This window comes from Mauremys reevesii, linkage group 7, assembly GCF_016161935.1.
Source record: "Mauremys reevesii isolate NIE-2019 linkage group 7, ASM1616193v1, whole genome shotgun sequence".
NCBI classification, from domain to species: Eukaryota; Metazoa; Chordata; order Testudines; family Geoemydidae; genus Mauremys; species Mauremys reevesii.
This window is the reverse complement of record NC_052629.1, coordinates 116477454-116491260: the sequence shown is the minus strand read 5'-3', so window position 1 is coordinate 116491260 and position 13807 is coordinate 116477454. Positions and strand designations below refer to the sequence as shown.

Here is a 13807-nt window from a genome sequence, read left to right as displayed (position 1 = left end):
TGTTTGCCTTAATTTGCATTTAAGCAGTAAACAGAGTCATCAAGCAGAAATAGAAAACAAAGAAAACTCAAACAGTTGGGGAAAAAAATGAGATCCCAGCCAGAAATGTTTTTCAAAAGATGGACGGAAACTATAAAAAGCAGGGCAAACACCTTAAACACTTCCCCCTGCCCAGTCTGTTTCTGGCATCGCACCTAAAATGACAGAGGAAAACATCCACTGGACTCGGGGATGGGGCGGGGGCAGAGAAGAGTCCTGACCTGAAGAGTTTGATCAATAATCTTGCTGGAAGCATGTGGTGAGAAATGTTGCTTGAATCTAATAGTTTGTTAAGTTAGGCACTAGTAAACGTTTTCTCTTTATTTTTCTTGTAACCATTTCTGACTTTTATGCCTCATTACTTGTACTCACTTAAAAGCTCTCTCTTTGTAGCTAATAAACTTTATTTTACTAATCCAGTGTGTTTAAAATGAAGTGTCAGGGTAACTATTTAAGATTATAACATGGTATATTATCCCCTTCAAGGAATAATGAATTTAAAATATTTGTACTGTCCAGAAGAGGGCTGGGCAGTACAGGAAACACATTTTTTGGGGAAAAGCCAGGACTGGGGATATGTTGGGGTCACCCTACAGTATAACCCAGGCTGGTGAGAGCCAGGCTGCAACTGGCAGGCTGTAGTTACACATAGGCACTCAGGGTATGACTTGCATTCTGGAAGGCTGTTTGTAAGTGGCCCAGGTGGGAGCTATTTCAGCAAGGCATTGTGAGGCACATCAGGTTGCAGGGCAGGGGTGACAGCCCCCCTCCCCCGAAAGGGTCTGAATTGTACCCCAGTATGTCACAGTCTTGTTTATTTTAATCCAGTAAAAGCACCTTAAAACAAGCAACCTACTTCTCACCGAACAGACAACCCCCTATTTCATTTCTTGATAGTGATTTAGTGTATAGTTTTTCACAGACGATAGAGTCAACATTCTCTAAAACTCTCATTAGAAGCCACGTACTGTCCATGATGATATTAATAAGAATTGTGTTAAAGAGAGAGTGTCTGAAACGGATTTAGCACTGTTGTAACTCCACACTGTAACAGTGGATGAAGCAATACCAAAACAGCTAACAGTGCTGTCCATTTTTTGCTCAAAAGTCAACATCCATCCTTCCACAAAGCTGCAAGTGGTTCTGACCTAGTCAATCACCTCACTATAATAGAAAAAAAAATCTCTGGATATGCTGAAGCAGAAATGACTATATAATAAATCTACCAAATCCAAATGGTGGAACAAATAATCTGTGGTAACATTCCACTGACAAAAACATAAAAAACAGCAGATTAACTCCCAGGTGCAAACCTTGGGAGCTTTTAGAAGGTGGAGGCCACAGACCACGAAGGGTTAAGTGACTTGCTAAAAAATGACACACACAATTTCCTTTTATCATAAAACAATACCCTTATTATTTTCTGTATATCTGTTAAAGGGCATGGCCTTCTGAGTGGAAAACAAAACACAGCTTGGTCACATGTTTATTTGCTTCAGCTACTCCCTTTCCCTTCTGATAAATAATCAAACATGCCATCCAGAAAAAACAAAACCAGCGAGCTGGGAAATTTGATGGTCATCAAATAGACTAAGATACCAAGAAAAGCAGCCCACTGTTCCCACAGTGAGTTTTCTGCCCCACACCTACACTAACATCTGAGTAAATAACTTCAGTCACTCTTTCCATTTTCCCCATGCAATTACTCCTACTGTTAAACAAATTGTCCTTAAGGCAGTTGCAAATACCATTTCCCCCTGCAAAGTAGAACAACTTCTGAACATTAAAAAGCCAGCCTAGCAATATATTTTAGAAAATATGTTTGTTGTACTTGTGGTTTGGCTGAATACACAGCTCGATTTCTCTCCCTCGCTCTTTTTTCTAGGAAGATGGGAGTTTACAGTTTAAAATTTTAAAGTGTATTAGGGACCTCACAGAGGCAGAAAAAGCCCCAGTGAGGATGGATTTTCTCCATAGGTCAGGCTATGTATTTTCCATTTCCTCTTATGTTTTATAGCCAGTATACAAATGCCATAAATGATCACATAAAAAAAGTTACCTACTTATTTTAGTGGACTTTCAAGGGAGAGGGGAGAATATCAAGGAAATATTGACTACTTTAGTTGAACAGACAGGATAAACAACATACATGTTATAAATGCAGATTACACAGAGAATCAATGCTATCTTTGAAAAAGTGCTGAGATGCACAGATACCCTAATCATTAACACTGAAGATCTGGAGAGAAAGCCCCTCACATGAAAGTTAACAACCATCCCCAAAAGTGAGCATGGTTTCCCTTTTCTTTTGTAATATCACCAGTCTAAACAATGGTAATATGAATGAGATAATAGCCATGCTTGTTTCAGCAGCCTGATCTTTATTAGCATGAAATTGGTACAAATATTAGCAAGCCTGATTCACAAATGGTGAGAGAGCAAACAATTTGGGGAAGACAAAAAGAAACATTTCTGCAGACACAGACTCTGAGTCTCTCTTTTGCTCTCTTGACTTCTTTTACTTGTGAAAATGTTAGGAAAACACACAAAACATAATGAGCATACATAGATTCTAAGCTAAAGTCAGCCCCCATAAGGTTAATGACAACACAACTGCTTAAGCTCCAGATAGATTTGAAAGCGACAGTGCACCAAAAGAGGAGTTAGAACTAGCCAGCTCTCTTTAAAAATCTGTTAAAAAAAAATACCCGCTGGTGGGCAACAAGGCAGTAAACAAACTGAATCATCTTATTTTGCTCTAAAAACCTAGGCTATGAATTTTCCCTACATTGCAAGAATTCCTCCACAGAGGAAGATAGCAAGTTAAAAGTTCAACCCAAGCTACGTGTTCCTTTTCTCTGAACACTTACAGAGAAAATGAAGAGTTTAACAGAGTAAGCTCTTACTGTCTGTCTTTAGATTTCCGTCTTCTTGCTGTAGATGTGTTCTGGCTGTTTCTGTGAAGCGGGGGTTGAAGAATGGTAAAAAGATGTTTGAATAAACAGGAAGTGCTGTGCAGCCGAAGCGCACACTGAAGGGAAAACACACTGGAGCACTGCCCTTTGTAGGCAACAACGGGAGGTTTGCCTCCACAGTAGCAACGTCTGCTTTTATTAAATGACAAAGAAACCACAAGAATTCCTTAAGTAATTCTTCATTTGCAAAGTTGAAAGATCAGCAGGAGCTTGCAGGTAATTTCAAAGTTGTATTTAACATCACAAAAAAAAATCATCTATTAATTCTGCATTATTAAAAGCGCCCTGTCTATATGCAGAAACACAGAGAATGAATTATGCCCCGAACTAGATCAAACAGCAGCAAAAATTTTGTTCATTTATGCAGCTAGGCAAATTCATATTTACATATAGTTTCAATCCAGCTAGACTTTCCTACTTTCTGCAGTGGTAAACATTTATGTCTAAAATTGTCTTCTAGGGTTGGCCAGACTTCATAGCTATTTTTCAAACTGCTTGATTTGTTAAAAGAACAACAAACAACAACAACAAAAGACAACCCCTCCCCGCAAACCCTTTGGATCTAAGATCTTAGGAGTAAGCATTCAATATTCTTGCAGATGCTTTTTCTTCTTTACGTTTTCCTTTCACTCACTAAAACAAACTACCTATTTAACTCAGGATGACTCACTGACTGTCTCTCACCCCAATTATCAAAGTCCTGTCTTCTGTCATATTGGTGACATGATACAGATATTGTCAAGAAAAGTAAACTAGGGCTGGCACTGTAAGGCAGCTTGAAAAGAGATGAACAGTCGAACAGCCATATTCAATAAAAAAAAAAAAAGAGGAACAGGATTCCTTTAGAAAATGTATTGCTGTTGTGGCAACGTGCTGCTGCTGAAGGGACTGATTTGTTATTTAGCATGTAGTCTTGGACTGTCTGTCATTCTGGGTGCTAATGCTCTGCTAAAATAACTCATTGGGAGCTGTCAGTGGGATGTTTACATAGGCCCCAATCTTTTCTTCATACAAGGAAATTTTTTACTGGAATTCATCTTCTTTTGATCTCACATTCAAAGCAACAGCAGCTTGATAGACATGCAAGTCTGAAAGCAAATCCAGACGCTGAAGATAAACCGCCAGAGTATGACAGGCAGGAGCATCTAAAGCTTATAAAAATGAAGAGAACAGCATGTCGTCTGAGTATTACAATAGCAGAAATCAAGAGACATATTAGGTGGAACTGATCAGCCACAAAAACAGTTCAAAAGGCAGATCATAGAAACAGAAGACTAGTCTAGAAAAAAAAATTGGAAGGATCTGCTTTACAGAGGCATCACCTCCTTTCGAAGTACCACGTTTCCGCTCCAGCATGTAAACTTAAGTGGGAAAACGGGTGTCGTGCAATGAGTCTTTTACTAACTCAGTAATTCTCACTTTAAGCTTGCCAATTAATTTGCCAACTGTACATTTTAATTAAGTGTTTCTGAACATAAAATAAAAAAGTCCACCATGCCTTTAACTTCCCCACTCAAAATATCACTGTTTATAATATGGAATAGTTATCCATGCTTGCCCATAAAGTAACAAGCAGAATTAGAGATTTGCTGGTGGAAATCATGTACAGGCAAGCCGCATCTTAGGCACATTTAACATGCGCAAATTCAGCTTTGCGCGGTCGGTAAAAACAAGAAAAAAAACAACAAAACTGCTTCTGTAGTGCGGGCGATTTCGCCCGCCATTCAACTCAATGAGTGTTTCACTATACGCGGTTTTCGCTTTACGCGCTAACCACAGAACGGAACCCCCGCATAAGATGAGACTTGCCTGTATTCAAGAGATGAGTAACCTCGTCCTTTGGAACATCCACCCTTTTAGGATGCACATGTCTTAGAGTTCTAGTTCTTCAACGTGGCTAGTTACGCGCCTGTCATTAAATTCTCCTTCTTCCCACCACTATAGAAATATTAGTTCATGAGATGATTTTATTTAAATTGAACTACGTGTGCCACCATGTGTATAGTTAAGTACTGGAGAAGACTTGTAAGAAAACTATTGCTAAAACTTTCCCAGGAAATCTACATGTTTTCAATTCCCCACCCCCAAAAAGCTCCTTATTTTAATTGAAGTCAGCACATATAACGAAAAAGTAATTCTCAAACAATTTTGTACTGAGAGCTGTTTGTTAGCAAACACTGAATGAGCAGGCAGTAGGTTAAAGGGCAACAGAATTCCACATTATAATTTAGCCTGCGGTTATTTCTGATTAAGAACACCCTCCGGGACAGCAAAGCAAGATCTTCTTTTGCAGTGGGCATAGCTCTTAAAATTACCCTCTTCTGCATAATAAACCAACAGGAAAACTGCGGATTTAAAACTGCATTAACCAATTTGAAGTGTTGTAATCAGTTTATGTCTTTCTTTCTGCAAAGCACTGGTCCTGTGTAGCCAAGTTACAAATGTAAAAATGCTTCCTCGATTCTAGAACTGTTGGAAGAAAGTCACCTTCTGTCATGCTTATGTAGCTATCTAATGTGCTAAAGGCTGATTATTTATCTTTAAACTGAACTAGTTTAATCTTTTAAGGTCACCACTAATCTGCTCCAACCTTTTAAAAAATAGCAGCTTTGAAGACTTACTGCTAGAATCACTAAATTCAGTGCTGAATGTCAATGTAACGGATACATTTACCTGAATGAATGCAGTTTTACAATGTTAACATCAAATATAAATCCCCACGTAAATAAGAAGAAAAATTTGTCCGACAAGCAAACGAGGTCAATAAATATGACCAGGACAACATCATTTCACACCAATAACCATTGGAAGTCAGGATGCTATTCTTCCTCCCTGCTACCCATCCCAACACATAGGCAAAACTTCATTATCGAGTTTAAATGATTAAGATGCTTTCTTGGTAACAACAATTTTGCATACGTATTCAGAACCCATACAATAGCATCCTTTAGTAGCTGTAAATACAAAAAGAAAAGTGGATTATTTATTCATGTGTTTTGAAAAGTGGCCATTCTATATTCTGTTGGGTTTTTTTCTTTCCTCCAGACTTCTTCTGGACTTGAATGTCACAGCAGACCTTGAATGTGAAATGGCTTCAAGCTAATTGCTCTAATTGCTTGAAGATGTGCAGGCAGGTGAAACCTGATCCCCTTGGCCATTGTAGAGACCAGGAACAACACAGGAATGTTTACATAGTGGTTTGAGTTTAATAGACAGTAGAGCTGAGTTTCAGACAGCTAGCAAAACCATAGCTAATAGGTGACCTCTTAAAGTAGTCCTACTTTTTAAAAACAAAATACAATTTCATTTTATAAAAGGCAATGTCCTAAATGCCAAGGTTATCTCCTCGACTTCTTTAGTGAGCACACATTGCATTGCACCTGACATTTATACCAGAAACCCTATCCTGAAAGCATTTTCTTTTACCTTAAAACAAAAAGCACTTTGTGTCAGTCACCTTACAAACAGATTAGGGTTGTATGGGATTTCCTAGTAAGTGCAGTCATTTGAATTTTAAATGGAGTGTTTTTCACCACTGACATACTTCTTGCACCTAAAACATATGGCACAGAATGTAACTTGAAACATCACTGATTGGTGACTGGTCCTGTATACATTATACCCTTCACTGTGGAATTCCCAACCCTCTAGTATGTTTAAAATAAAGAACCGCTTTTAATGACTTTTAATTGTTCTTTCTTTACTTTCTGTGAACTACTGAGGTGATTCCACTACATGTGATACCTACCATTTGAAGTTACTGACTGGCTGCAATATATTTAACAATGGTAGAATAGGATGTACTTTAGTAACTGCACAAGAGGTATGTTTGGTATACACAACAAAGCCACAATTATGCGGGTCTTTACTCAGGTAAAATTCTTACTGACGAAGGAAGTACTGCAGCATTTGGGTCACAGAAAACAAGACTGCTTTCCAAAAACAGTTGGGTAGCTAAAATGTACTTGAAGAGGCCAAAAAACCACACAAGAAGTACACCAGAAGTATAGAAAATAAAGTAGAAAAAGTACTTCTGGCAGAGGTCAAAGCACAAAGGTATTTGCTGTAGGTGGAGTCCAAAAAGCAAACACCAGAGATAGGGAACACTTATTTTCTTGTCTCAGCCCCAGTGAGATTTGTTGCCAAGCCTTCAAACATAGTCACAAATTGTTTACCATGGATTAAGATTTACGGTAAAATGGCATATACTGTCTCCTAGACAAAAAACAAAAAAATAAACATTCATTCAGGAAGAAAGTTTGAGGAACAAGGAGACTAGGAAAGATACAGCAAGTGCATTAGGGGTGAGAATGCAAAAATCAGGCAAGCTTGACATGTTACACAAGAAAGAAAACAAAACAAAGAAAAGCATGAGGGTTCCAGCCATTTCCAGCTTTGATCGCTGGGATTTTAGTCAGACACGTCTTAGATTTTATAAAACCATCTAGTGGAAATGTTACCCACCGAAACAACCCCCCCCCCCCAAAAGGCAAAGGAGGCCAGTTCCAGATATTGTTGGCTGCAACATCAGTTTCGTATTAAGACAACACACACAGGAGCACTCACTGTTTACTATGCTCCACCTTGTCTACTAGTCCCAAAACTCAGAAGCAAATGAGTAACTGATCTTAAATAATACAGAACAAAGACGACAATAGCAGCCCAGAAAGCAAGCTGTGATATTTGTGAACCTATTTATCACACACATACACACCTTGCTTTCTTGAAATCTTTTCTGAAAAGTTCAAAACACCAGCAATGGCCAATTTTTTCCCCCCCAGTAACCCAAAAAGTTCAGAATAGAAAAAAAACAGTGTCAATTTAAAGATTTACTATAAACTAGTTCAAGCCTGTGGGAGGAACACTAAGTGGAAAAAGTAAACATGGTCCCCCTAAGCAGTTCCCTTCTAAGCTATATACACAGCCAGCGCCTGGTACCACAGGCTGCCCTGCACATTGGGGAGGTCAACAAAGCTATGCTAAACTGACAGGTTCAGTTTACAGCAGGCCAGCACTTTGTTTGGATATACTGGCCTTGCTCACCGCCAGCTTAACAACAGATGGCTCGAAAACTTTCATTATGTTGCATGGGGCTGAACTGCAAACAATCGCAGAAACCTGAAAAGTTTAACTCTCTCCAAGCCAACGAGAGAATAGTTTGCATCATCATACTAAGGCTGGAAATGTGGGGGCTTAAAGCTAGCCATGAGTGCATGTGCGCCTTTAAATTAATTAAAGTGGACGACATGATTAATCATACCTTTGCATGATCCCTTGGATGTATTCAAAGAGAATTTGCTATTTGACAAGGTCAATTCAATAAAAATATCATTCCAGAAACAACCCAGACTTTTGACAGATTGCAATCCTGTACTTTCAACTTTTCTCAAACTTATAACTTCAGGAAAGTTACCGAGATAAACTGCAAATTAGGATTTCATTAACAAGAGCTCGTAGACTAGCATTTTCCCACCTATGCAAACAGATTTGCATGCGCTCTTCAAGTTTTCCCATTGAAGAGAAGGCCACCAAATAATCCAACACCCAGATTTGAAAATGATTTATCCAAATCTGTATATAATTTAAATATTCATTAGATTGATTTGATTAATCTGCATCCTAATATGTTCTAATGCTCTAAGGCTGGTTATAAATGCACCTTCCAAAGTTTAATTCAACTGACAATTTTATATACGTCTCCGCACTGGAAATACATTATTTTATATTATTCAAGAAATGAACAGATCTGTTTTCCACAAATGTATTTTAGAAGCTACTCTTTCCTGTTATTGAAAGAAAATTGTGTTTATTACTCCTTTAGCATAGTGTAAACTCATAAACGTCAACAGAGAGTACAAGGAAAACTGTCAACTAAATATTGTTTCCTTCATGAGCTGCTCTTCCAAGTCAATTATGCCTTTCAACTTCTGGGGCATTGTATGATAAACTGGCAGTAAAAATCATTCACATTAATATACCATGGTGCCTTGCCTGCAAAAGGTAATTAAAGAAGTAAATGACTCATAAGAATAGACATATTAGCTGCAAAATGAAAGGCAACTGAGCTGCCACATGAAAATATGTACCATTAAGATACTGCATTTTCATATTCCTGTAATCAGCTTCAGTAGACTAATGCTTATTTAATCCAGTTCTCTGCTAAGTCCATCAACAACTGTTTTTTGCTGTTTTCTCCTTGACTGAACATTATGTGTGCAGGTTTGGAAAAAATACTGTAATAAGATTTTTGCATAGCCAATTGAAGAACAGTGTTTTTTAAAGTGTAAAAAACTATTTTTCTTTTTCACAGAGAGCTGTACAACATAGAAGGTTACCCCAAAAAAATAAAAAATCACATTTTCCAGCCAGACAAGGCTAGAAAGCAGTACATTTTGAGTGAAGATTCCATCCCCCAGCCCAAGTCACCATTTCTGATTCATAACACTAGTAAAACAGAAGACAAACCCATAGTTCTACATGTCAAATGTCCTATTCTTCACTTATGACACACTCTATTTTGTTAATAAGGATTTTCATGAGCATTTGAAAAATTAGACCAATTTTATCCTTGTTTATTGCTCAAAGTGAGAAGAGGGGGGAAAAAAAAAGACAGAAATGGGCTGGGAGAGTAGGTGAAAAAGGTAGTGCTGAAATAAAAGTCTGAGTTGGGGAGCTGAAAAGGACAGCAGGAGGTAGAGAGTGAAACCAGGGTGATGCTACAGAACATGGTCCAGTCATTCCTCAAAAGAAGTGTTCACCTTCCTAATAATCTATATCTTTCAAATTCTTTCCCGTGCTGTTCGATTCATCCTTTGAAATGCCTCAGAATACTAGCGAAAATCAGAATTTTAAATGTATACAAATATTAAAGCACAGAAATTGGCAGCTCCAGGGTACCTGGCTTCAACTGTGCAGTAAACCACGGCACAAGTTCTGTCCCATAGACACGCAGTAGGATGGCAGCATCTGCTGTGAATGTATGGATGCAGAAGGCCTTGATGTCACACTGCTACTCCTGCAATGGCAGAGTGAAGGACTAAATGATCTAATCAGGCTGTTACATCTCTAATTTCTATGATCCCTATTTGAGTGAAAGTGTAATATTATATGTGTGAAGCAAGAGAAATACAAGTACTTGGCTCCTGATGTGAAAAAAACCCAAATGATCAGCTTCCATAAGCTTCTGCTCTCTTTCAGCATTGCCCTTACTAATAAAAGTGGGAGCTCACGCCAAATCTGTAGAAGCCTGAAATGTAAGCAATACTGCGGCATATCTGAAGGGATGCACAGTGCCCAGGTCTATGGCCACTATATAGATTCATATCATTCGGTAAACGGTGTTGTATTTTAGCTTTCAAAGTTCTTGCATTTTCTTCCTTAGGGGAAGCAAGTGAGATGTTAAAAATGTAAAGGACAAAGGACACGTGTCATCATATTCCAAAATAAACCCTTATGAAGTGTTAAAACATTTATAACACATCCTGTTTGCAAGCAAGCAATTAAAATATTCTTTTCATCACAATCTGACTCCATAAGGCCAAGATCAAAACCATTCCGTTGCTAGACAGTTATCACAATTATTTCCTTTTGCTAAGTACAGGGGAAAACTGTGGTATCTCAGATATCATTGTGTAGAGACTGTTGATAAATGCTGACTTTTTAAAATGGCAGACACTGTACCAGTGCGATTCATCTCTTATTTATTATATCTGACTGGGGTTCAATCTCCTAAAGAGAGAGCTTTCAATAAGTCTCAATATGATTCACTGGAAATTGGATCATATTCAGAGTATTTATCACTATCAATTCTAAATATTATAAGAGTTTTAAAAATGTAGGCTCAATCATTATTTAAACTGTATTATTGCTTCACCATTTAAGCAGACATCACTTGGTATCCACAATTAATGAGCTCTAGTCCTTTTTCTAATTAAGGAACAAAGGTTCTTGTGTGCAGAGTATAGAGTGACACTGTCTGGAGAACACACATTTAAATGGAAGAGAATCCTTCTAATTACCTTAAAATAGGATTTTTAATACCCAGGAACATAATAGGATCAAGAAATTAGAGCATTTCTAACATCATTTACAAATAAGCCATAACTAAACATTGTTAAAAGGTAATAATGCATCCCTAAAAATAATGGGAACTTATGGAGACCAAGGCATATCACTTCTGTATTTATGTAATTAACCCTGTGTGTAGTGTAGTGAAAATGCAATGTATAAAATATTTTATATGTATGTATATATAAAGCCATATTTGAAAAGAAGAAAAAAATTAGAAGGCAGCTATCAGAGCATAAAATACCTTAGTCTACAGCATATTAAGATTCAAACACATAATTAAGAAAATCAGAAAGCTAACCTCACTTTATACGGTAATAAGGGCTGTTAGAAACAGGATACTCTCTTTAAAAGTGTTACAAATATACCACAGTACTAAATAACCTGCTCTGGGAAAGTATACTTGCTATCAAGGGCAAAGCTGCTATACACTGAGGTAACAGTAAATGACAGACTGTTGTTCAAGTCCATTAGCTGCTATGTGATAGGAGCACATTCACTAGCACACGACCTGTGAAAAATCTTAGATCTCTTTAAATCTTTGAATTGGATTGCTGCATTAATTCTTAAGAACTGCAATCCTTCAACCAAGTCAAATTACCCTCATTAACAGGGGGAAAAACTGCCTCTGCAATAAGTTTTAAAAAAAAAGATATTTATTACCTATAATCACTTTCACGTACTTCACCTGGAAGTACGACAAAGTGGTGCAACAACTTGAGAGGCTGTCACCATTTTTCAGCCATTTGTGTTGATGTTGTAAAATTTTAAAAAGATACACGTGCATGCACACACACACACGTGCTGAAATTCAGTACACATACATGTTTCAGAAAAGAAGATGCAATGAATGTTTAAGGACAAAAACCAGAAAGGATAAGCACTGGAATGATGTGTGTCTGCCACTGACATAACTGCAAATGATGGGGGGAAAATCTTCAGTTATTCAAGGTTTGATTAGAACATGACTTCATAATTAGGCATGTTACAAGTATTGTCGTCAATTAGAAAATTCATGCACTAACTAAAAGATCTCAGAAGCTGGCTCAAGACATATACTCATTAACATGTGCTATTAATGTTTAACCCTCATAAACATGCACAAAATGTTCAGCATTCAATAAAGATAAAACCAAATATTTTATTGTTCTGTTTTGCCCTTGTGGTGAGCTGCACAATCCCTTGAATATCATGAACCGCTAAAAGACCATACAGATAACAGAAAAATATTTATTCTTTGTTGAAAAGGAGCTATGTCTTTCTCCACTCACTGCTTCTCTGCACTTCAGACATTAAAGCTTCAGAGCAAGTCCTATGCAGCAAAACAAACAGCTAAAGAGACACAGAATATAGTACAAATAGTTTATTGTAAAGGTGAAACATACTTGCAAAGTTCTCTGGCACAGCGATTAAAATAAACATTTATTTCAAAATTTCTTCATTTTAAAATTAGCATTCCTGGGGGATGAAAGGTGCATTGGAGGAGTGGGGAACTAGATAGTTCCAGAAATTGGGAATGGGATACAGAGCCTTTCACCTACACGTTACCACTATGAATCCAGGTCCCCTGATCCTCAATAGGATTCAAATGGTGCCCACAGAGTCCCATTGCCACCAAAGGGTCTCCATGTAGTCAGAACAATCTGCCTGCGTGTGTCCTCTTGCAGGACTGGGACACAGGTCAGCAGTGAGCTAATCTGACTCTGACCGTCTAATGGCCTATACAAAATGCCTTTGGTGGGCTCAGTCCATTATCTGTATCACTAATATCATCCCTCAATCAACAGACTTGCCAGCAGTACTCAGAAAAAGGACTGAATGACTGAACCACTCTTTTTTTTTTTTTTAAACAGGTGGCCTCTCCAAGTTAAGGTTGAGGCAAATGGACGGGACAGCATGGGGAAAGCCTGTCACATGCTGCACTGTCCCTGTTACGGATTAAAAAGACAATTTGGAGCAACAGAACCATCAAGCTGGCATAAGTACTACTACCTCTCTCTCTCACACAAGTTCTGATCCTGCAATTGTCTTCACACAGGTAGACCCAGGAGTCCACACGGAGCCCACTGATGTCAGTTGGGTTCAGCACTGGGGTGCAGGTGTCTCCCTGCATTAACATGACTGCAAGATTACATTTTTAATTTGCATTAATAACAAATAAATAGCAAACTAAATAATAAAAGTCATTAAAATACAGCCCTCTTTGACTTCAAACATGAAACTAATGGCGAATTAACTGTTTGCATATCGCTGCATTCTCTATTCTTAGCACAATGTCTTGCAAAGTTGGGCCCATTATTTTCAGTGGTGTATCCAGATCAGTACATACAACATATGCCATGTTGTTGACATTTCTCTGGATGTACTGCATGCCATATGCCTAAAGCACTAAAAGGTGATGAACAGAGTGGCAATACCGAAAGAACAAGATATACCAAGTCAGTTGTATAATTCAGCCAGTAAGGGTTTCCATACATTCAATGATCTCTTCCCCCGCATAAAAATGCATTCAACATTTTTCTTCTGTGAAAAGGTAGCACACTAGACATGTATTCAAAACAAACCTTTAACCACAGTGGGCCACTGGGTCTAAAAAGTTTACATGTAAAAACAGATCATATATAATCATATCAATAAAAAAGGACAATTCATACATTTTAGCAATAAACTAAAAAATAAAGATGGAAGTTTCTGAGACTGAGGAATTCTTTCAAGCAGTGTCCGTT

At 37.9% G+C, this 13807-nt stretch overlaps 1 protein-coding gene across 42 annotated transcripts in view; it reads right to left on the bottom strand.

The window, feature by feature from the left end:
* The window catches only part of FOXP1 (forkhead box P1), a 498462-nt gene that overhangs the window by 151071 nt on the left and 333584 nt on the right, over positions 1-13807 (bottom strand). For 2 of the 42 annotated variants that reach the window (XM_039482906.1, XM_039482902.1), the window contains exon 1: positions 2946-3056. The exons of 39 other annotated variants lie outside the window; for them this stretch is intronic. The gene's annotated coding sequence lies outside the window, so the exon portion shown is untranslated. Of the gene's footprint in view, positions 1-2945; positions 3057-9911; positions 10021-13807 lie in introns of those variants that run through there. One more of the 42 variants, XM_039482904.1, reaches the window with a different exon arrangement.